This window comes from Haliotis asinina, chromosome 8 (assembly GCF_037392515.1).
Source record: "Haliotis asinina isolate JCU_RB_2024 chromosome 8, JCU_Hal_asi_v2, whole genome shotgun sequence".
Classification (NCBI taxonomy): domain Eukaryota; kingdom Metazoa; phylum Mollusca; class Gastropoda; order Lepetellida; family Haliotidae; genus Haliotis; species Haliotis asinina.
This window is the reverse complement of record NC_090287.1, coordinates 7725380-7750453: the sequence shown is the minus strand read 5'-3', so window position 1 is coordinate 7750453 and position 25074 is coordinate 7725380. Positions and strand designations below refer to the sequence as shown.

The following is a 25074-nucleotide window of genomic DNA, read 5'->3' as shown; positions in this document are numbered from 1 at the left end:
TTACTAGAAATAGCAATGGTTTGTGATTAAGGTAATTAACAAATATTACAGTACAGTACGTTACAGGACATTATGTATTTTTATTACTGTATTGGACCGTCATATTTCCTGAAGTTTTGGTTTCCCTGTTTTATATTTCTTCTTCTGAGTGGCCAATAAATTCAGGAACAAAACTGTGTCTTGATCATAGTAGGATAAGGTATCTAATGTGCTTCAGGTACTGGCAACTTGTCTGCCATAATAATTCTGTCCTCTGGTATTTAGTATCAGTAAGTTAGACCGATGAGCCATTTATTCTTGTACGATGCCCTGTCTTGACACACGTTGGTAGGTGCTTGGTGTCCATGCTAGCTTCTGCTATCACATTGAGACAAGTGTGGTGGACAGGGCACTTCGTGGAGAACAGGAACAGCTCATTCATAATGGATGACTTTTAGAACAGGGACTTTTGGAAATCGATAATGTTAGTAGGATTAGTTTTTGTAATAATGCAACAAATTGATGCTGAGGTCATAGACGGGTTATCTGCTGTTTGCAGTCTTGGGTTAAACGATCGGTTTTATTGCCAATATCCTGGCCTGGTGATTCCGGCCTGATTTGCTTGTCAACACACATGCCATAGAACCATTCTCTTATTCGAGTAACTGTTTCAGGAAAATTTGCTTTACTTCATTTCGACTGGAAACAGAGTTGGAGTTTCTTAGTCAGGCTCTTGTGGATTGATTTTGAGAATTGGGGTTATTGTTAGATGGCACTAACATTGGTCCTTGGGACCAGTGTATTGGTTATGTGTAGTTGGATACATTCTGTAAAGTTCCTGTAAAAAATTGATCATAACTAACTGGAGTCCAATATGAATGTCATGTTTTGAATATACTATGTTCAGACAACCATTCATGAAAATGAGTTTGGAAACATTGTCGTGTTAAATGATGCAACAGTTCTACTGTTGTAGAGATTTATTTGAGCGATATATGTACTCGGTAGTCACCTGATAAAGGGCATGAAGTAGCCATGTAGTATTACTGTCAATAATCAAGGTATCCAAACATGCTTCATTTCTTCACATTTCTGAATGAACCTCTGAAAGACCTGACTCGGGTACTGTGATAAGAATATTTCTCACAAGTCTGCAATGAATTTGATGTTTGGACATGCAATGAAACTGGTCTCTTGTTCCAAGATTTCAATACTGTGGACTAATTTCAAGTACACAAATATTACATCATAACACAACATCGTTTTTTCTGAGTAATTGTCACAAGATGAAGTAATGTGTTGTGACCATGACCAGTGAATACTGTAAGCATCTAGAACTTGCTCTGATCCATGAAATTGCAAATCTCATTGTTAAAACAACTTGTACAAGTGCTTATTTGGCTTTCAAAGTGCACGTCAAGCAGTTTTGTCTGACGGTATTGCTGGTGGCTATGGACTGAATGAGATGTACTTATTCCTCAGGTAACAACAATTCTGAAAATGTTATGTTTATCCTTTTCTTCCCATGAATTTACTCCAGTTTAGCTTAGTGATTTCAAAACAACAGACCCATGCAGATCCAGGTCAGATTTGGTCTTCAGCAACCCACACTTGTCATAAGAGGCATCAAATTGGATTGGGTGGTCCCAGACATGGTTGACACACGTCATTGTATAAAAACTTGGAGATCGGTGCTCATTCTGTTGATCATTGGACTGTCTGGTACAGATTGTTATTTACAGACCAACACCACATAGCTGAAATATTGCTGAGTGTGGTGTTAAACAACCAAGCTACGAAAACAACAGTATTGGTTATCATCTGCCTTATGAGAAGAATGCTCACGTTCTTTCACCTGTCTTGTCTCCCACATATGATGAAGTAGTGATGTTATGAATGAAGGACCCAGAAATACTGAATCTTGAAAGTCAAAGTGACAGTTTAGTGTGAAGGTCATGGACAGTATTCTCCCCACAACTTGTCACAAGTATGTTATATGACCTCCTACAAGATGTGGAGCTGTGCCCTACATCATCCAGCAGGTGTACCCCCTCACATCCTACAGATATCGCAATGGCAACCAGGCTTTTCTGTGCATTTCTCCATTAAATGTCATCCTAGTTTAAGTTTTGAATTTTTCCATAAACTATCTTGCTTGTTCAGAAATGTTTTTGAAATTCTCCAGAATTGAAATTTTACATTATCTGTGGGCATCCTTTGTTGACATCTGTTATTGTGAGATAGTGTAATCATTGTAATAGAAATAATGATAATAATCTTTGTTACCCATATGAATATAACATGTCTATGTGGAACATACTAATTTTGTCTATCAACCATTGTGTCTGTATTTAGTCATCCATGACATTATTTAACAACTGAATGTGACATCAGGGTGCCGTCACACTTGTTTACTGTGTTTTACTGTACAAACGTACATGCATAGAACATGTTTTTTAGTTTTTAAAAAAATTATTTCACCCAGCAAGTGTATCATATGACTTGCAGGAAAACCTGAGCTAAAGTATGTATTGCCCTCATTGCTAGACAATTAAAGTTTGACACTCATTTCGTATAAGTCGTATGACACACTAGCTTGTGCAATAATAGGTTTTATCCACCCACAGTTGCTCAGAGACCAGAAGAAAAAGCATTAAATACCCAGAACATAGTAGTTTCCAGAGCAGCTCTAAGTGTTGCTAGGGATGGAGAATTGTATATTACCAAAGCATATCAGTAATATTTGTGATTTAACTCTGTAGTTCACAAGGATGCAGGGCTTCAGCAGTAGGTGATACAAGGTGTCCTTGACCACAGATAATGTTATCTGACAGGTAACTACCTCTAACGCTCAGTCAGTCAGTCAGTAGGGTGTGAGCATGTACCTTGGCCTACAACTATTCAGGAACGCTGTAGTGGTGAGTTGGACTCTTGAATTTGGAGAAAAACTTTATACTCTTTTGTTTGAACTATTAATTTTTATTAAGTTGTAACTGGATGTCTTTCTGTGTCATGGTTGTCTGACAAACTGATTCCTGGCTTGACATGGATTGTCGAGATCTGACTATCTACAGGCAGTAATGATATCGCTGTAACAGTGTTCACCATAGTGTGAAACAACTGTCTCTGACTGGGGTGTTAATCCACTTTAAATCTGCCAATATCTAGATAACTGTCTGATAAAGGACATATCCCTATTTCATGCAACAAGTTTCCAGGGCAGTACTTTACCCACCCACCAGGCCATGGCGTCGGCTTGACATTAACAATTGATTACATCTACATGAGGAATTCATGACATGTTTTTATGGAAAATTACTTCTTTTTATTCTTGATACAATGTTTCAGAACTTATTCTTGCTCCTTCCTCAGGTAAATGCTGAGTTAGTTTATAGTGTGAATATATAGATAAATGTCATTTGCAAGAACTTCCTAGAACTTCATTTACACAGATGGTTGTGTAAAGGATAATCTCAATCTAGATTTTCAAAGCTCTCTTAGCACTAACAAAAGTCATGAGTTAATATTAATGAATGGCACTTATAACTGTTGTAGTGCTAAGTGAGCTTTGAAAATCTAGGCCCAGTCTCTTACACCTCTGAAATTGCATAAAGTGTCTACAAGGATTGGGCAAGTCTATATTGCCTCAACCCTTTGAAATTCAGATATGTCAAGTGCTTCTTTTGAACTTGTGTACAATAATCAACATTTTTGACCAACAAGCTTAAAATAAAACTTATGGATGCAACTAATTTGGTAACCTGTATGTCACTGCCTTGTAAGGCCTGGTTGCTTGTGTTTCAAGTTGCAGGTTTCTCCAGTCAACTCAGTTGTTTCATAACGGACCACAGCAGTACCCTAAAATTTTCATGACTGAATTTTCATACATTCTGGTACTTCTGTACCATTTCTTTCATTAAGCGAAACTAATGTCTGTTTTGAAAGAACATGGGACTGACATTTAGCAATCTGGTATTTCTGGTATTTTGTTTGAAAAAAGATTGAAAAATACTTGCAGGTGTTTGATATCTTTACATGCAGCCATAAAAATGTGTGAAACAATTCTGTCAACATTATATGTGTAACAACAAGAGTCTTATCAAGAAGGCTGTTTTTTACACTGTTCCCATTTTGGCAACAGTCTGTCTGAGAATAACACCATGTATTCGCCAAACAGCCAAAAACGCAGGCACTTTCTTGAGACTTCATTGATCTGGATTAGGAATGATCCCCCGAAAAATCTAAGGAGTGAGTTGGAATGTGGCAAGAGTCTTAAAATGCCCCAGCTGCCAAAATCAAAGGGGAAAAAACAAATCAATAAAATGTCCGCAAGACCTGCAAGCCATTTTTCCAAATGTGTAATGAAACTCAGCCAGTTCAGATTTGATTTATTTCTGAAAAGGGGATGACTGCAGTTGTAGCTGTTGCGATCCTATTGCCTTATGCCGTAATTCTTAAAGCAGAGTACAGCATCTTAAAGACCTAGAGATCCTGTATGATCACTCTATCGATTTAGTGTGTAACATCCTTCCGTTGTGTAATAAATATGTAACAAATTCAATTTTTGTTGAAATAATTAAGATTCTTGTAACATGTTGCTGAATTTGGATTGCGAGATTGTGCATATTCTTTTAGGAAATAGCTTTAAGGCTGGATAAAATTTGGGTTCATAAAGTGAAAGGTGTATTATGGTGATTTTGAATGGTTTTCCTATGAGCTGATTACATGGACTCGTGGGATGAAATGTGATTAAATTCCATCTTTGTTGTGGAATCTTATTAACCCTTGATTCAGGCTTTCTCCTTACCATGGTGTTTGATTAATCCTTGGCACAATCTACAGTTAAACGTACACATACTGATTATTGATGGTATTTGATTAATCCTTGACACAATCTACAGTTAAACGTACACATACTGATTATTCATGGTATGTGATTAATCCTTGACACAATCTACAGTTAAACGTACACATACTGATTATTGATGGTATTTGATTAATCCTTGACACAATCTACAGTTCAGTGTGCACATACTGATTATTCATGGTATGTGATTAATCCTTGACACAATCTACAGTTAAACGTACACATACTGATTATTGATGGTATTTGATTAATCCTTGACACAATCTACAGTTCAGTGTGCACATACTGATTATTCATGGTATGTGATTAATCTTTGGCACAATCTACAGTTAAACGTACACATACTGATTATTCATGGTATGTGATTAATCTTTGGCACAATCTACAGTTAAACGTACACATACTGATTATTCATGGTATGTGATTAATCTTTGGCACAATCTACAGTTAAACGTACACATACTGATTATTCATGGTATGTGATTAATCTTTGGCACAATCTACAGTTAAACGTACACATACTGATTATTCATGGTATGTGATTAATCTTTGGCACAATCTACAGTTAAACGTACACATACTGATTATTGATGGTATTTGATTAATCCTTGACACAATCTACAGTTCAGTGTGCACAGACTGATTATTTCTATTCCCTTGTTCATTAAGCCCCGATACTTGCACCTTTGACCATTAGTTTGAGCAGACTTGATAACGGTTACAGGATACTGCTTTGTCCAATCACTGATCAATTTCTTTGTACATTTAACAACAATACCAGTGCATAACTGTGTCTATAGTGAGTAACGTTTATTTCATGCCACATTTTAGCAATATTCAGGGATGGCAGTTTTCTGCGAATCTGGAGAAATCCATGGATTTAGTTACATATCAATCAATCCTGGACCATGTTTGGGACTTGTGTCCCCCAGACCCCCAGCTGATTTTCAACTGAAATCAGCTTCACCTGTTGCCATCCCTAAATATTCAGCAATATCATGGTGCGAGACACTAGAAATGGGCTTCACACATTGTACCCATATGGAGAATCAAACCCGGTCGTTGGTGTGTTTAACCTTAACCACAAGGCTTCCCCACCCCCTGTGCCTGTAGAATTCCTTTACATCACATCATAGTTGTTTAAGTTTTACAACATGTGGCTGCTGAGTATACAAATCTCCAATGGCCACCTACCATGTGGTCTGCTGTAGACCCTGAAATAACCATCCATGAAAGTCCATGCAAACCTAGAGTAAGTGGCATGTCTAGATTAGTCAAAGTTTCAGGCCGAAAATGGAAAAAGAATTTCGACTCCTTTTCACTTTATATTTTATGACTATAGTTTAAGAAGGCTTTTTTTTAGGTAAAATATGCTCATTTAAGAGACTGTAACAATGATACTCCTATTTTGATTTTTTGAGCACATACTATATAGTAACAGATAACAACCGCGTACCTTCAAATGTTGAAATATATAGTTACCATGGTAACGATGACAGGTCTTGCTAGAAAAGCTGAATACAAAATAATCAAATCCATTGTAAATATGATGGAACTTGTTTCCTTTTCATTCATGAGTGTGCTGCTTCTCTCTATGAACTTACAACAGGTACAAATCAATAGCCTTAGTGACATATCAGTATCCTTAGCAACTGCTCTTTGTAATAGACCTTTTTCTCCTATTTCTCAAATATCGCAGATAACAGTTCAACTGATGTAGGGAGATTTGAATCAAATTAATTTTGTTGGAAATGTCAGCAGCTGTCGAATTCCAGTCTACCAGAATGTTCGGAAAGAGCAAAGTTAAGGTCAAGGATTTAATCAGATGTAATCAATATATGGCATATATTACATTCAGAAACTAGATCTCTAGATTGGTAAAAAGTTTGTTTTGATTTTTTTACTCTTGAGAATATTACACTTGATTCCTAGACATAATGCATGAAGGACAACTTTCAGCTACTGAAAAATGTTAGCTGAATCTAGAATACATACTATCAAGTTAAGCTGGGCCTATATTTTTTAAGCTCTCTTACCGCTAAGATAGTTGTATGGTAATGTTAATGTATGGCACTTACGACTATCTTAGAGCTAATAGAACTTCAAAAGTCTATATTCTGGTTGGGTGGTCATAGTTCTAATTCTGTAAGTTACCATTTAATATCAAAGCCTGTGTCTCTCCTCCAAGCTTGTCCTGCTTGGTGTGAAGCTATGCTGTTGAAAGACGTGACGTAATGCCAGCAGATATTACGTGGCTCTAAGTGTAGCTGCACAAGAGGCAAGCTGCTGACATAAGCGGAAGTGACTTCAAGTGTGGGAATTAACTGGTGGATGAAATGTAAACAGTGGAGGGGTGAGAAAACGGAACGAAATGGTAACGCAGCCCATAACACCATTTAGCTAAATATTGCTTAATGTCATTAATAGATAGAAAAGTGTGATGTGTAGTCGTCTAACAGATTTCTTTAAGGAATTTGTTAAACTAAAGTAAAGGACTCCAAATGACATCTTTGTTAAAAAATAAAAGGTTATCTAGTCCTGACTTGAATATTTACAGACTGCAGTCACTCTTATGGAATATTGCTGAGTGCTGTGGTAAACAACAAGCAACGCCTAAGGAGAATGAATTTCATTGTCATGATACATATTTGTGTAGTAAACTTATTGTTATCCCTGTCTATTGATCAGTATGTATTTGAGGTTCAGTCTCTTCTTTCTGGGGAGTATACAACCCAAACTGCCTGAGAGATGGGTTAAGATTATTATCTCATCCTACCTTGTACCCATTTACTGCTGGGTAAACAAGCATATAGCAAATGAAGAACACAGCATGTGTGCTTTACAATCCAGTATTGTGTTTTAATGTTGAGCAACACACCACACGTGATGTATCCTCATAAGCATTTCACAACACACACAACTGAATTATGGCAAGTCTTGTGGAAAGTTTTGTCTACAGTTTCTGTACATCAGAATATAATATTTTTTTTATATACAGGGGACTTCCTTTCAGGGATACATGATGTCCTTTGAATAGTGTATGCCAGAGTGTAAATATTTCATGTGATTTTCATTTGATAAGATATCTCAGACACTGTAAATTCAGCCTCCCCGGTTACCACCCTGCTGGTGCTACTTCTGTCATACATTGTACACACCATTAGCTTCAGTCACTTGTAGAAAGAGCCAATTACTCCAGGAAGATTTCATTATGAAGCACTCATCCTCGATTGGGTAGGATAGGCTTATGTTTGGCTTACATTCTGCATCACATGTACAGCTCAGAAGCTAAGGAACACTGGATCATCATGTGACTAGACTTAATAATACTAAATCTCTCTCACTCAATTTTGCAATGCCACACCCTAGACACACCTCACCTCACCACCTGAAATACTGTTCATTTCGTTTTTACTTTAAAGAAACTGCTTCTGTGATCTAGTCGATAGAATGGAAGGTCATGGGTTCCCCAGCTGCATGATACCAAAACAGGATATAACAGGGTACTTGTTGCTCCCTGCCTTGCCCTTGGCATTAAAGGGTAAAACAAGGACTGGTCAGCTTGGACTGGGTATAATGTGTCTGAGTGGAGTATTTATGCTGAACTCCCACATGGTATCTCAATGAGCTGGCACTATAAAACAGCTGATGCCTCTCAGTCCCTGAACCACATAAATTTTGCCTAATGCCAAGCCTTCTCTACAATGCTAAGGCCTTAAATGAAGGAAGTCTAGATTTCCTCAGGTTCTGAATCCTTTGTCTGGCCTAGTACCAGCAGCCACACATGCACATGAACGCACCTTGTTATATGAGAAAAATACATACAGCATTACACCCCATTTTACCTCACCGCACATCATTGTAACAATCACAAGAAATCCAGTATATCTTGCTATTCAACCGTGTTTAAGCCAACATAATATTGTTGGTAACTTGCCAGACTGTATTGGATCCTGGAGATTTCAATAGCTGTTTATGCTCCAAACCATAAAAAAATATCAGTACTAATGAGGTGAACATGTTTAAAAAGAATTACTGGCACAGTAAAGCGACAAGGCTTTTTCTGGCTCTGCAACAAACACTAGAGCTGGCATCATCCCACAACAGGAGATTCACCCTAAACAAATAAAACTGTTGAAAATATTACCAAGAACACTTGGTGCACAGAGAGTAAGTAAATGATGTGTAAACTCCCGATGTATACCACTGGTCTTCAATCGTAAGTATGTTTTCCACAGGTTTGAATCATACAGGAGAAGATATTTGACAATGATTTTCTATTTGATAGTGTTCTGCAGGTGTAACTGGCACACATGAGCAATGCAGAAAAAATCCCACACAATCAAATCTTGTCTGAAGATTTGCCAGGGGACAAGCCTGCGCAGAGCAAACATTAAGCTGTGAAAACATAAGTGTGTACTAATTGTGAAGTAGCATTGAAACTGAACCAAACCTTTATCAGGACTGTTTACTTTTATGGGAATTCCCTCATGGAGAATTTGTTTATTGTCAGTCTGTTGCAACAAATTGAAGGTTTGAGATTATTTAGCATTAATCTTCAATAACTTTGAACATGGATTATGTTTCCTATCAACCACAACCATTGGGTTAGCATCAGAATGTTATTTTTTTGTCCAAGGAATATGACTTTGACTAGGTAAACATCACATTTCTTTGTAGTTTGTAGAATTTGTCCATCAGCAATTAATTCAAATTTTAGTATGATATTTCCAAATGCAGGGATTTGGAGGTAAGGAATCTGTATTGAGTTATGTAGTCGTAGATTGTGTTGTGATGGAGATGTTATCTGTGACTGAGTGTCAGTCTGCCTTGAAGACAGAACCCTAAATCAAATCCAGTTTGTGCTTTTAGAGAGCCTAACCTGCTTTCTCATGGACAGTCGGTGCAGCCATTCATGATGTTCAGGGATTTATCTTTGCTGAATTCAAACCTGAAGCACATGAATGAGACTAGACTTTGTTTAATCTATCATTGGAAACCCAGTGTTCTGCCAAGAAACTGAAGATGTTGGGGATAGTGACATTTCTACCGGAGTTGGGAAACAAATAAAGCCAAGCATAGATACAGAGGTCAGTTTTGAGACTTGTAGGGCAATACTGTGACATATTTGTATGAAATTTTATATTCAGATTATTGATGTAGAAGTTCGCAGTCACCAACATCACAGTACAAAAAATGCAATGCGTAACGTGTTTACCAGGTGTGACATGGCAACATCTGATTTGATTTCATGTCAGCTTCCTCTTTGTGATCACTAACATTAGCATGTATTCAGAAAGTAGTAGTTCTAAACTTAGAAATTTGTCATATTTCTACTGAGAATGACTACAGATACATAGAGTGAAAAAGCATGGAAATATTATGAAATTAGGAGCTGTTTAAGGTGATAAGACAACACATCTGTATGTGCCTAGTATGTATTATATTACTTCTGATGTGAAATTGGCTTTCAATGCTTGTGGTCATCGACTCTGCTATACTATATTTGAAACGATGTCTTTGGCATTTAAATTGAATTAAAATTCAAAATTCGTTATCAGAACTAAGCAAACTAAATAGGCTAAAAGGTGTAAGTTACTGCTAGACACATATTAGATGAACTTCTCAATATTTATCAGACAACCTGTCTCCCTCTTGTTTCAAGTGGAACCCAGGAAGGTCCCGGGGTAGAATAGGCTTTCAGCAACCCATGCTTGCCATAAAAGGTGACTATGCTTGTCGTAAGAGGCGACTAGCGGGATCGGGTGGTCAGACTAGCTGACTTGGTTGACACATGTCATCGGTTCCCAATTGCGCAGATCGATGCTCATGTTGTTGATCACTGGATTGTCTGGTCCAGACTCGATTATTTACAGACCGCCACCATATAGCTGAAATATTGCTAAGTGCGACGTAAAACTAAACTCGCTTGTTGTTTCAAGTGGATCGTTCTGTGGGGCGTCCTGAAGTATGCAAATTGGGGTCATTTGTCAGGTCAAGGATCATCTTATATGTGTTTACCAGTAGATTATGATTCTTTATTACTTTTAGCCAAGGATAGTATATTAGGATACATTAGACAAATGAATTCTGGATGTTTATATTTAATAATGGAATCTGCTGTCCAAGTGATGTAAAATACTTTTGAGACAGCCATTGACTTCCATAACTGTATAATATGAACCGGACAACTATATGATATAAACTTGATAACTATATGATATAAACCAAAGTACATGAAAATGGCTGGTTAGTATCAAGTGTCAAACAGTTAACTATTAGGAGAATCCTTCAAATTGCGAATTTTAGAGTGGAACAGCACCATCCCTGTAAGCTGCCATCATGCCAACAACATATTAGTCTAACCATTCAAGACATTGCACTATGGGTGAAGTAAAGCATGATATTTTCCACTCAGAAATGTGAAAAGAGATTTAATTCATAAAAGATAAAAAGTAAATGGCAATGACATGTCTGGATCTGCCAAGTATAGTAAAACAGCTTTTCAATTGATCAGATAATGTCCTGGGCTGTGCCAATATTATATGTTATTGTTTAGTTAGTTGTGTGTCACATAGTATTTACTGCTACAATGCTGGTGACAACATTTGATAATATTTCAATTTACTTATGTTGCCATTTTTGTCATTGTAAAATGTAGCCTGTGCTGCTGTCTGGATCAGATCATGGATGTACTTTAAAATGAATATCTAATCTTATAGGTGTCTGGCTTTTGAGCATGTGCAGTAGCATGACATTTGTCAGATTCTTTAACTCTTGAATAGCTTGTGATAACCATATTTGTAGCTGTTGCCCAAGTGTGGAGCCTAATAATATATTACCAAAAATAGATTCCACTAGATGTTAAAATAGATAGACTCAGTTAAATCTGTGTGATCATGAAAGTGAGTTCCTGGTAGATAGCTGTAATTCCCTCTCAGAGGAGTGTTAGATGGATCTGTGGGTGTCCCGAAGTCTAGTACTCTGGAACACCTGTGTCTGCACCGTGTCTGCAGCGCTGTGTCAGGAGATACATCACGCAGGGCAGATGGTTCAGTAGTCCCTGTGGGCTGTGTGGGACTGCAACATGTTGGTCCTGTTCCACGATGTGCTAGATCATTAGGACCTCATGGTTAGTTATCTAGATACCTACTGGCTTATACATACGTAATGTTGCCTACTCAAAACAGTATAATGTAACATAAAACCACTTGCAAACATGCTAGTGTTGGGATCTGGTTAAAATCTCACAATTAATGATTGAATCATTACTAACGAGCAGTCATCGAAAATAATTGATGTGTCATTCATCAACTTTTCTTGTGTTTGATAATGTACAAAAAGATTAAAGAAAAGCATGAAGTTCTGCATTTGCAAATCATAAATCCATGTTCGGATCACAAATTTCCAGGAGTCTTCAAGGTAATTTGAATCATGACTTGGCATCATTTAATCAGACCACCACTAGAACATACCATGCTATGTATTTAGTATTTTGATATAAGGTCTTAGGTGATTGTGAAGGAGTGAGTTAAAATTTACGTCCCATTGGCAGTGTTTCAGCCATATAGTGTCAATAAGGTGATGGAAAATGCTGTACTAAAATATAGACACTCATAGCAATGTCTCCCAAAAAGCTTGAACAACATTAAAACATTTAAGAAGATACTCATAATCATTAAAACTTCACGGAATCAAATGTGCAGAAAACACATGCAGAATGTTTCCAAACATTAACTGCAAATTGAAACATATATTTCCAAGTGTCCTTTATCAGATATGCAAACAGCAGCTAGCATTAACCAATTAGCCCTCCAATGTGAACCAGACTGTGTTCGACATTTGTCAATCTCCAGAGGCTTTACACAGTATACAAGTGAATACTTGTACCAAGTGTTTTGCAAGATTGAGTTATGGAGGCCATATGCCTTGACTAAGCAGTTAATATCCCCCCAGTAAACAGATGCGGCCCATGTGTACAACTCCTACTGACGGAGCTCAGCTTGTGTTTTGAGCCAGTACTCTGGTTAGCCATGTGAATAAGCTATTTCACTCTCATTATTTAGAAAGGTTGACATTTAGTTAGTTTTGAAATGTTACTTGTTGGTCTCACAGTATATTGAACAGGTCAGAGTTGGATGTTTGTAAAGGTTGTATTGTGTGAAAATGTTTTCACTGGAGCGCCTGAAGGTGAAAGCAATTGGTGGATTAACTGGTGGGACAGTGGTCTGGTTTACTGGTTAGAATGATTGTCTTTATCGGTGGATCCAACTGAATGGTTTACTGGTTACAATGATTGTCTTTATCGGTGGATCCAACTGAATGGTTTACTGGTTACAATGATCGTCTTTATTGGTGGATCCAACTGAATAGTTTACTGGTTAGAATGATTGTCTTTATCGGTGGATCCCACTGAATGGTTTACTGGGCAAGAGCGATTGTCTGATTTAACGGTGGATCCAACTGAATGGTTTACTGGTCAGAGCGATGGTCAGATTTATCAGTGGATCCAACTGAATAGTTTACTGGTCAGAGCGATGGTCAGATTTAACGGTGGATCCAACTGAATGGTTTACTGGTTAAAGCGATTGTGTGATTTACTTGGTTCATTTCATCAGTTCACATATTGTTTAGAAATGATGCAAGTGTATAAATACTGTTATACGAGGGCCAGTGATGTAGCCTAATGGGGGAAGTGTTTGTTCATTATTCTGAAAACCTGTGTTGGATTTCCCCACATGGGCACAATTTATGAAGCCCCTGTCTCATGTCCCCCACTGTGATGTTGCTGGAATATTGGTAAAAGAAACTCATTCACTCACTCAATGTCATATGATGAACAGTATTGAATTCAGACTGAGCAAAACTGAAGGTGTTTCAGCTCCCAACCAATGTTCCTCTTGTTTCATGAAACCATTTTCATCTGCATCCGTCTTCAGTTAAGCCATATGTGAAATGAGTACCACAGAAAATACTTGCTGAGTCTTGATCATCATCATCATCATCATCATGATGAATTTATTGAAATCCTGTGAAAGTTCGATGTGATACAAGGGCAGAGCCGGAGGGTGTGCATACACCCTCTTTCCCTCGAAAAAAAAAAAAAATACCATTAGGAGCATTTTTCCTTAACCTTTGGACTTCATGACATGTACACACACATACACATACACCATCCCCTCACCCACCCTAAAATCCTGATCCACCCCTACCCTAGCTGTGTTTACGATGCCCCTTTGCAGAATTGTGCTACTCTTTGATTGTGGGTTCATATACTTGTTTACTCTAATTATGTTCCTATGTTTGTCTACAGTATATACGAAGCTCCCGGGGTAGAACAGACCTTCAGCAACCCATGCTTGCCATAAAAGGTGACTATGCTTGTCGTAAGAGGCGACTAGTGGGATCGGGTGGTCAGGCTCTCTGACTTGGTTGACACATGTCATCGGTTCCCAATTGCGCAGATTGATGCTCATGTTCTTGATCACTGGATTGTCCGGTCCAGACTCGATTATTTACAGACCGCAGCCATATAGCTGGAATATTGCTGAGTGAGGCGTCAAACTAAACTCACTCACTCACTCACCACAGTATATACAGGAATATTATCAACCTGAGTGGTTAATGTCCAAGACCTTTAGGACAGTATTGTAGCCTGCCTAGTGGTCACTTGTGCTGAAGACCCGGGTTTGATTCCCCACATGGGTATAAGCCCATTTCTGGTGTTCCCTGTCGTAATATTGTGGGAATATTGTCAAAAATGACGTAAAACTAAACTCACTCACTCACCAAGACCTACATCACTTCAGGGCTTCTCCAAGATACTGAAACTCTGACGTACCTGGAAAACTGCTCAAAGCTTATTAAGATGAAATTACCATGAAACAAGTCAAATTAATAATGGCTGTAGAATTGCAGAATGAAAATCTGGGTATTTATACAGACTTAAAATTTATGTGAATTTAAGAGAAAGATGGTATTTCAGTTTCTTTTTATGGAAAATAGATGATGTTTTCTCCTCTTCTTGATCTCCACTTCAGTGTTGAACACAGCCAAGGCTTCAGTGATCTTAACTTAACTTTCATCAACAGATGAGGTCATTTCCTTAATGTTCGTTTAAACATTATCCAGACTTGTGACAGATTTCAAATTAATGAGGCCTTGAACAAACATGGCCATCTGCCTTCTAATTTATTCCAGTCAAGAGTGTTGGTTTCAGAATCTTCCAAAAATCCCCCTCTCCTTGTATAAGGTTCTCACATAAGCTGGAAAAATCAATATCTGGAAGAGTCAAAAAGATCAAGGTTGTTAGGTCTTTGTCATATTCTTTGCAAACACTCCAAAGCCTATGTCAAGAGAGTGTAGTTTCACCTCCCAGTTTGGCATTTCAGGATTGGCAAGCCATACTTAACACAGCAAGACACTCGATGAAATTATTGCAATTATTGTGAAATTTAGGAACAAAGTTCACAGAAGAATTGTCAAATTATTCTGAATTGGAAGATTAGCTCATGTGTGCAGAGGATGTTGAAACTTGTTCTTAATGACCCATATTGTTAATCGAAATGAAATTTGTCCCATTCCAGAAAGCTTGAAGTGTTTTTCGAAAATGTTGGTGGTATTAATGGTTAAAATGAATCATTGTCGTATTTGATTGTGCTATCATTGTTGGATATGAAGGACACATGTAAATTACTGAATTCAGCTGCGATCAATTAGGTTCACAACATTTGTTTGTAATAACTATGGTAACAAATGAAAAGTAGTTTTTTGATCAAGGTAGTTTATATATTTCATTATCCTGATAATGCTCAGTAATAATAATAACAATGCTCAGTAATTTCTATTATTGTTATGGAAAAGAAATATAAACATGACAGTAATGCTAGAAAAATCATGAAGGATGTTTTTTCCCATTTACATATATTTTATTTTGATTTAAGCATTAGGTAGTGTTTTGATAGCTCACCAGTGTTAATACAGATGTATGTGTATTAATGTAGAGACATTAATGTCTGTTGTCATGTTCTTATTGTGACTCATAGCCCTTAGGTATGAAATATTCATGTTATAGTGTTTGCCATTCAGAGGAATTGTTGATGAGTACTTTCACAAATTAGCAAGTAACAGTGTGATGTGATACAGCGAATGATCCAAGCTCAGATAGTGTGATTATCACTGAGGGATAAAGGAAGATAACTCATATCATATGTTGCTCAAACTCATTGTTTGGTAACTCTCAATGTCAAATTTTCATTGGCTGATATATAGTTTCATGTTTAATTATGTCCATAACCTAAGATGTGGTCCTGAGTTTTAATACACATGATAACATACTTAGGATGATATATGTATTTATTATCTGGATTGAGTTTAAGTGCTGTTTAAGCTTGAATAGATGTATTGGAATAAGGTTTTAATGGTGTCATACACTTCTTATTAGTCATAAGAAACATCTTAGACATATTTCTTAGAAATACTAAAATCAAAAACTGTTTAAATTATTCAAAGCTATGTTGATGTTTATGATACAAATGTCTTTACAGCAATTTCTGTAAATACAGTTATAGATGCTTATTACGAATATGCAGATATTGAGGATTTCTGTTACATGGTAAATATTTACAGATCTAATTTAAGATTGTGATAAAATATGATCTGACTGTAAAGCCTGTTACGGGGTGTGGAACTGTAGGCTGTGGGGATGCCCTATTTTAAAGGTGATAATGACTGCGTCTAGAACATTATTCCAGAGGTGAATACAGGCGTGAGAATCAATAAATGTTTTAAATGGAATTCGACAATTAAGTCAATTATCCTGACATGACCATCATGAATAATGGATTATGGAAGCATAAAGGCAAATAGAGCAGACCAGAATGAAAGGAAGGCAGCCATTATCAAGTCTGTTTCTGAGGTTTTTGTTGCTATTGATTAGCAGAATTGGTTTTTTATAATTTAAAAAAAATCTTTGCATGTGCCATTTTTAATTGAAAGCTTTTATGTGAAATTGACAGGTTTTGATTAACCTCTTTTTGATTATGATAAAAAGATATCTTTTGTTGTAATATTGGTCCTACAGTTTTAGTGTGCAACGTGTGAGGTCATAGGTAGTCAGCCTCAAAGCCCACGGAGAATGCATTAGATTATTGGAGTCCGACTGAAGTCTAGAATTATAGAGCAAGAGTATATTGTCTCAACTGGAAACTGATATTTGTTCTTGGCTCATTTCACATGTATTATTCATTGATATGTATTTTAAACATGACTTAATAAATTCAGGGATTGCTGTGTCTGACATTTTGCATATTTGATGCAATCTGTGCTGAAAATAACCAGGTTAATTTTTAGTCGACTTAATACAACTTCAAGTCAGCTGACGTCCATGATGAATTTATGAACAAAAACATACTGAGTCTAGAGTAATGATAGGAATTTTGTAAAATCTGAGTCTGCCTTTTGGATATGTTTCCACATTCACTTGACACCGGAACTAAAATACATTCAGGTTGTCATCCGATGGACGCTTTCAAGTTTTATTTAATTCAGTGAAGGAAGAGGACAAGTTAATGAAGTCACAGCAGCAGACATCCTTGTTATAAGTGAAAGAGCTCCCAGCTTTTCCTGGACTGATACCAGCTCATCCTACTGATATCAGTATTTGACAGGTCTGTTCCCAATTGAAGTACTTAACCCATATCTGCAGTGGGTCACCCTCACCCTGGGATCAGTGGAACCAGTGTTGATGTTCTGTCACTGCTGCATAGATGAGTCTCCTTGTGTCAGAAAATCTGTGATCTGTGAGTACCACACATCCTGAGTGGGTCACGCTAACCTGAGAGAAGAGTGTGGAACTAGACCCCATATTGACCCCATTCTGGACAACCTTGCATTTCCTCTGTGCAGATATGTATCTGCTCCACTGAAGAACTTACATCCCTTGTGGGTCACCCTAACCCTGAGAGTTGTATCTGGTGTTTGGTTGACTAACCATTGTCTTGGGAACCTGTATTTACTCCTTCTGCAGATGCATACCTCACAATTCTAGTGGGTCCTCGCTACCTTAGGAATAACCCCCTAGGGAATCAGACCACAATCCTGACCCTCTTTTGAACAACCTTGTGTAGCCCTTCCTTTAAACATACCCCCATCACTGGTGGGTCATGGTAACCCTGTGAGCAGCCTCGGTGCTTCTGTGGAACCAGGACATGATGTTGACCCCTTTCTGGACAACCTTGCAGGTGCCCCCTCCTGCTGCTGTCTAGCCTCATTTTCTGGTCCGGTGCACATGATGGTTGCAGCAGTAGAAACAGACAAAGACAGCCTCTGCCTCGTTAGCGACTTGTCACATTACACATGCACACTTGATGTACAGTGAGTCATTACACAACAGTGTCGTTGCAGGGGCTACCTTCAGTGGTTTACCAAATACACTAATGTAGCAAGTTTCTTTCTTCAGAGACAGTGGCTTACATTTTCTTTATGAGGATTGTTCCTGTTGGTGCATCAGAAAATTGGGATCAGGTGGCCTTAATAGGTACTCAGGGGAATAGTACACTGAGTTAGACCTTAAATGAAGTAATGAATGTCATTGTGCTGCTGTAGGATTCTTTGCGTACAAGGTTCTGTGAACAAGGGGATTCTGGTAATGATACGTCTCCTGTACTTTGTGGTCAGGATCTAACTAGGTCTATACAGCTGAAATAGTGCCGATGCAGCATCAAACTCAACTCAAGTTGATGGTTAGTTTGTGCATATCATTCTTTAGTGGCTTGATTGTTGTTCTTGATCTCGACTATTGCATTGTATGGTACGTAATCAAGTATTTTGGGTCAGCCATGATATATACTTCTTTGTCCATGGTAAATGTAGCTACTTCCGTGGATCATTAATTTCTTAACAACACCCCTTCTCAATTCCACTGGCAAGTATTCATCCCATTCTCAGGTTTAAATGAAACTTATTGGTTACTTTATCTGAACCATGCATATACTGTTTCAGGAACCATGTGTTATTCTAAATGTAGTGTTCTCAGTAAAGAAATCTGTGGTTTAATAATAGTGAAAAAACAAGTGGAAGTATTGAAGATGATTTTAGTTCATTATATATGTATATTATGTATATATATATATTATTTATTTGTTAATTTATTTCAGTAATAAAGCCTCAGGCCTATGTGCATGTTACATGCAAATATTTACAATTGTTGCTGCATTTCCTAAAGTTGAAAAAATATGATGATCATAGACTGACAGCGTCTTCACAACATTTGCCAAAATGTGGCTTAGACAGAAAGTAGATAGGTAGTGTTATCATCTCAGCATGACTTTAGCTAGGGCAACACTCTAGGTTCATTAAACCTGTGGTGATTCCTAATAGGACAGGTCCCCAGTTGAGAGAGACGAGATAGATCAATGGTATTATGACTTGGTTGGTAATGCCCCCTCATACAGTGCACAGGCAAACTGTAGTGCAAATGTGGTTGCGCAGCGTAGAGAAAAAGACCAGTCTTCATATATGTGAGCAAAGGTTGGCAACACACTTCCTTCGCTTCGGTTCAAAAAGTATTTTTCGAGTCAAAATAAAATATCGCCACCATCAAAGGTACTGTCCGATTTCCAACCCCATATTTAATAATTATTCACGTGAAATATGTTTTATTCAACATTAACATAGTTAACATTGAGACGACTGAGATCCTATCGCCTTCTACTGAATAAACATGGGGAAAATCAGCATTAAGCAGCACAAGTAATTTTTCTGAACTATGAATTGTAAGGCAAGGCCTCTGGATCAGAAGAACGATAGTGTGCATACATCCAAGTTCCTTTTTCCTTACTTGCACTTTCAGAGCAGTGTCTTGTCAGAAAGCTAGCTGCCTAGTCAGCATTTCATTTCAGCATCTGCTTAGGGTTGATTGTTTTCAACAGCAATTGAAAGCAATTTGTAAGGCGAGTCTGGATGACCATGATGCTTACTTCAGTGCTTTGAAAATTAGTGCTTCTACTTCACTAATTGTTAATAATTCTTATGAATGTGTTATTGTAACACTTGATTGCCGTTTCCTGAAACCTTTTGTCAGAATCCACAGGTTTAATAATGTGAAGAAAAAAAAGCCTGAGGATTTGTGTTGTCTATCTTCCAAGTGGTCCTCCTCTGCTCAGTGAAGTGTCTGTGACACTGATGTATCCGAATTATGTAGATTGATGCTCATAATGTCAATCACCAGGATTGTCTGGTCCAGATCCCAATATTTACAGACTGTCGTCATATAGCTGGATTATCGCTGAGTATGGCCTTAAACAATCAAACTGACACATTAAAAATATCAGTATTATGTAATATTCTGCAGACTGTGCGTGTGTGCGTGCATGCACGCACGCAAAAGAGAGAGAGAGAAATACATTCAGGTATGGTGAGGAGACCTGATACTGAAATATTACTAGAGTAGTAAAGGGGTTAATCCTTCTCGCTGGTTGTAGATGTGTGATTTGTACACACAGGAAACACAGCGTTTCCTGTGCTCCAATATCATGTGATGCAGAGGAGGAAGATAAATTAGAAAAAAGGCGAAATTGTGCTCTGTACCAGATTCTTCATGCCAAGATTACAGAACTGTAATCTGAGAAAACCTGTCACTGTTTAGTTTTGATGTGAGTATTCAAAATGTATTATGAAATCTTTCTTTTGAAATTCAAATGAATCTAATGTTTGTATCAGGTTGGCTTTTGCAAAGTACTTTCTGTGTGGTGAGGCAAGTAGGGCACTGCGACTTGTTTGACTGTCCACTGCATTGTATGTGTAGTATGATGGTTTGAATTTGTTGTATTGTCCCCTTAAATGGTTGTTCGTTTTTTCTCTTTTCAATTTTTATACCAGTTTTCTATTAATTTTATTTATTTTATTTTTTATTTTTCAGGCTTGCTTCTTGATAACCTTCATTGTAGAAAAGGTAAGTTCATCTCCATTTTCGAAATTTCGAAATTGTTTTTCTGTTTCATAGCATAGCATTTCATAGTATGGCATTTAACATCTGCATACAGAAGAAGAATTTTTAGCATGTACTGGTCAATATGTTATCAATCTTTTGCATTGTGCCCTGAAGATATCACAGTGCAGGCACTGCAGCCATCTTGGCGGCCATGTTGAAATGTTTATCAACATAAAGCACATGTAGATCATCATGATGACAAGCACCTGCTTGAAACCTGTGTCAGACGAAACAATTAACCTGTTTTTTAGTTATTTCATCTTAGTGTCTTAAAATAGACCATGATAGAGCAACATAGCAAGGCAGCTAGGTCTGTGTTCAGATATCAGAGCACCTGCCCCATGGCACTTGACTATCAGAATACCTTGGCAATAAACTGCTCATGATACAGGCAGTGTTAAGTACTGGGTTAACCTTTGTCTTTTTAATGTAACAGTATACTCTACCTGAAACTGTTGTGACAATGTTGTAATTTTATGTCACATCAGCACTGTTCCAGAACACGCTGTTATCTGAAGTCGTCTAAATTAAGAATTCAGAGTTGCATTTGAAAGCAAATATTTTATACATATTATTACATTTTTGTGTTATATCCGGCGCCTAGGATGAGATTATGTCTAGTGGTAGTTGGTGGTAGGCATGTTGGTTTTACATATTGATTGTCTGACATTTTAGTGGGTTAGTAGTCATTGATCAGATTGGCTTCCTTTAGGCGTCCCCGAATGCCTTTGTCATGAGTTTACGATTGTGGTTTTTGTGACTTCTCAGAGCCATATCTGTAGATTTACATCGAAATGTTTAACAGCTGCAACTGACACACATCAGGGAAGCATAAAACACAACTTTATGTTATTATTATGTGACATTTCAGTATAGCTTCTTGTACCATTGTTAAGAGGTATACTGAAATGTTGTTATCCATAAAGTGTTAACCTTTTCATTTCGTTCATCAACTTCTAAAATTCCAGTCAAAAGATTTGCAACACATCCAGCTGTTTTCTCCACATTGCTGATACGGATGATGTAAATCTGAAATACTGCACAAAACAGCATCCCCAACATGGGCCCACATCTCCTGTCCTCCAATGGTATATTATTGGAAACAGTTGTGAACAACCATACTCATTCAAAGCAAGATTTAAGTAAATAATATAGAATGCTATTAGATCTTGGATCAGAATTTCAAATGCAAATACTGTGGAAGCTGTCAAAACCAGCATCTGTCCAATCTGGCAAGTAGTCAACACTGACACAAAATCTCAGTCCCATCAGGGGCTTGCACATTTATCATCAGCTCTACACTTTGTCTAAACCAGATTATTTCTTCAGTCCCAGCGAGTGCCATTTTTGACAGGTTCCACTGTAATGCATCCATTTGTTTTGGACCTGTTCAAAGTATACCACGTTTATGCGATATTAGAGTCTTTGCAATGGCATTTGGCTGATTGTTTGGAGATGACTACATCTCATATATAACCTGATAATGTTCCTTGGTTTAGCCACACCGTACCTGTGCTGCTGGGTTTCATCGAAGTGATAATTCATTTGTATCCTTTTTATGACTGTCCTTCGACATCAACTCGTGTCCCTGGATGGAACTAAAATACTGTTGAAAGTGACAATTAAGAGCAGACGTGCGTGAAATCATGTTTATAAGAGCATGGTGCCTTAACGAAGAACATACTCAATGTGTGAGATAACTGGTCTGGGAACTTCCAAAGGTATGAGTTGTACACTGGCAAATGTGTACAAAAATATGCTTTGCTACTTCAGTTATTGGTTAAATATTGAGAAAACTTGCTTGATTTATTCCCAAGCAAGTATGAAAATCATAAGTCACATCATGGAAGACTTGCACTGTATAGAGGAATCTGTATCAAAATGTCGCGCTCGTGGAATATAGAACTTGTTATTTGTAAAGTTTTTTTCTGTGTTTTCCGTCTCGTCTTCTAATATGCCACTCAAACAAGACTTTTTCTTACTGTTGTTTTATTTGTACAGACTGAATTCTAGTGCTGTTGTAGGACAACACAAAACATCTCAAATCAAGTTGACAGTGTAGGTAGTGAATCCAAAACTGGAAATATTTTTGTAGATATATGTAGCAGCTCTCAACATTGGGAGAGTGTCACAGATGTCAAGATCTGGAATGGTGTTTGAGGGTGTACAAAATCAAGGGAGGTAACTCTTAATATGTTTGCAGCAAAGGCAGTATGAGCATAGAGCACACAATGTTTTATGTGCTTTTCCTTAAATTTGAAACCACAGACAACCATACAAAATATACTTATTATATCTACTGCCACATAACACAAGTTAAACAGCATAACATCACACTCAAGTGTTGAAATAATGGCCATCCAGTGTGTTCTGGCCATTGACCAAAGGAAAGAGGAGTTAAGTTTAGTTGGTACCTGTTTATGATAAATATGTTTAGACAGTAATGAGTAGGGTAAGAAAATGTATGAGGCTGACATGGATACTGCGTAGGGTTATCTATGTGTTTGCATTTTGACGAACATGGCTCTTCGTTTTGATGTTACAAGTTTCATGTAATAGTTCAACTGTTTTTCACAGACGGTGGGTTTGTGAGTTACTTCATGAAGTGTATGTTGAATCTGAGATTGGTGATGAGATAACGGCTACATAATCCGTCTCATGCTGTGTTTTATGTCCTGAGTGCTTCAACTTACACCTCCTCTTGTAAACCTGAGATGGTAGGGTTTGTCATAACAACAAAAATCTGGCTCTCTGAGAAGAAATGGTATCTTTAGAAAAACATGCATGTTGTGAAATGTATACTGTTTCAGCTCCACAGGGTAGAAAAAGGCTAACGATCAGCCTGACTTTTTCAGATTGGAAAGGTTCGGGTTTCAGAGCTGGACTTGGAACATTTTTGTAGTGGGTCATATGGCAGTTCTCATGTCTCTTTCTGCATTGATTCAGTAGGTCATGCCACTTCTCATGTCTCAGTGTGAAATGCATTATTTTATGCAAGCATGAGATCAGCTATGAATGTATGACAAAGAGCTAGTTGTGTTTGCATGTTGATGGTTTTGTTCCAACTCTATCACTGTAGACTAAATGCAATGTCTGGAACTAACAAACAACTGGCGAATGTTATGAGCAGCACTGGGGTAGAGGGAAACTAGTTAGCTAATTCACATAGACAGGGCTACCAGATTCCATTTTAATGGACACAAACAAAATGTAAATGTCCTTAGGGGAAAATGTTGAATCTTGAAGGGTTTGACCAGGACATGGCCATAGAGAAATATTTGCAATGAAGTTCTAACCAGGCATTTCCTTACAAGAACAGTATGTTTCCTTTAAAGATATAGATTTGTGTATACAAATAGGGGTTATCCAAACTGAATGTTTCTCATTGTGTGATAACTACTTTTTCAGTGTCACATTCATGAACAGTCAGAGTTTTCAGCCTTAGAGAATTTCCTCATTCAGATCTGAGGGCCGAATGTATTTCATATACACCTTTCTCTGATGGTTCAGACAGGTTGGTGGTCATGCTGTCAGCCACTAGTTTGTCAGATCCACATACTGACATGGAAAGAAACGGAGAAGTGCGTGAAGTCTTTGTATTTGTTCAAGTGGACCGATTCTGTTAATGTTCAAGGATGTGATTGGCCCAGTGGTTTAGGTGCAATTCTATTGTGCAGAGTAACCTGTCTTAACCATATCAAGATCTTCAGTGCATGGTGGGGTGGCTCAGTGTTTAATCATCAAGCCAGAAGCCATTGTTTTATTCTTCACATTGACATAGCCATTTCAGGTGACCCATGGCATTGCTGGAATATTGCGAAAGGCAGTATAAAACAACTCACTCACAGATCATCAGATTGTTAGTTCTAGACTTCCTCTACTTTTCCTTGGTCTGCCAACATCTTACCTGTGATCTTGCGTTTTACGAAGCAGTTATATCTGAAGTTTGTGTATCTTCCTCATTTCACTGACACCTTCTGGGAAATAGCTGAAATGCTAAAGAGGCGCAAATCTAAACCTGTTTTTTAACATTGCTTTGACGAATGCATGAAGGTGATTCTTGTCACTGTGTTTGCTGGTTCACCATGCAGAGATCAGGAGGATCTTGTAGACTAACATGTCTCTGAAATGAGCACAGTTATGAAAATGTTATAACAAATAATCTTAAACTATTATGAAATGGATCCCGGAAACTGTGGACATCGAGACTTTCCATGTATTCTATACTTACGTGGGC

The 25074-nt window shown here is 37.6% G+C and overlaps 1 protein-coding gene across 4 annotated transcripts in view; it reads left to right on the top strand.

Moving 5' to 3' along the window:
- The window catches only part of LOC137295469 (brain acid soluble protein 1-like), a 72918-nt gene that overhangs the window by 10033 nt on the left and 37811 nt on the right, over positions 1-25074 (top strand). Inside the window, exons 1-2 of one of the 4 annotated variants that reach the window (XM_067826856.1) lie at positions 2826-2897; positions 20766-20798. The gene's annotated coding sequence lies outside the window, so the exon portion shown is untranslated. Of the gene's footprint in view, positions 1-2825; positions 2898-17558; positions 17647-20373; positions 20500-20765; positions 20799-25074 lie in introns of those variants that run through there. The other 3 variants (XM_067826859.1, XM_067826854.1, XM_067826852.1) reach the window with 3 other exon arrangements.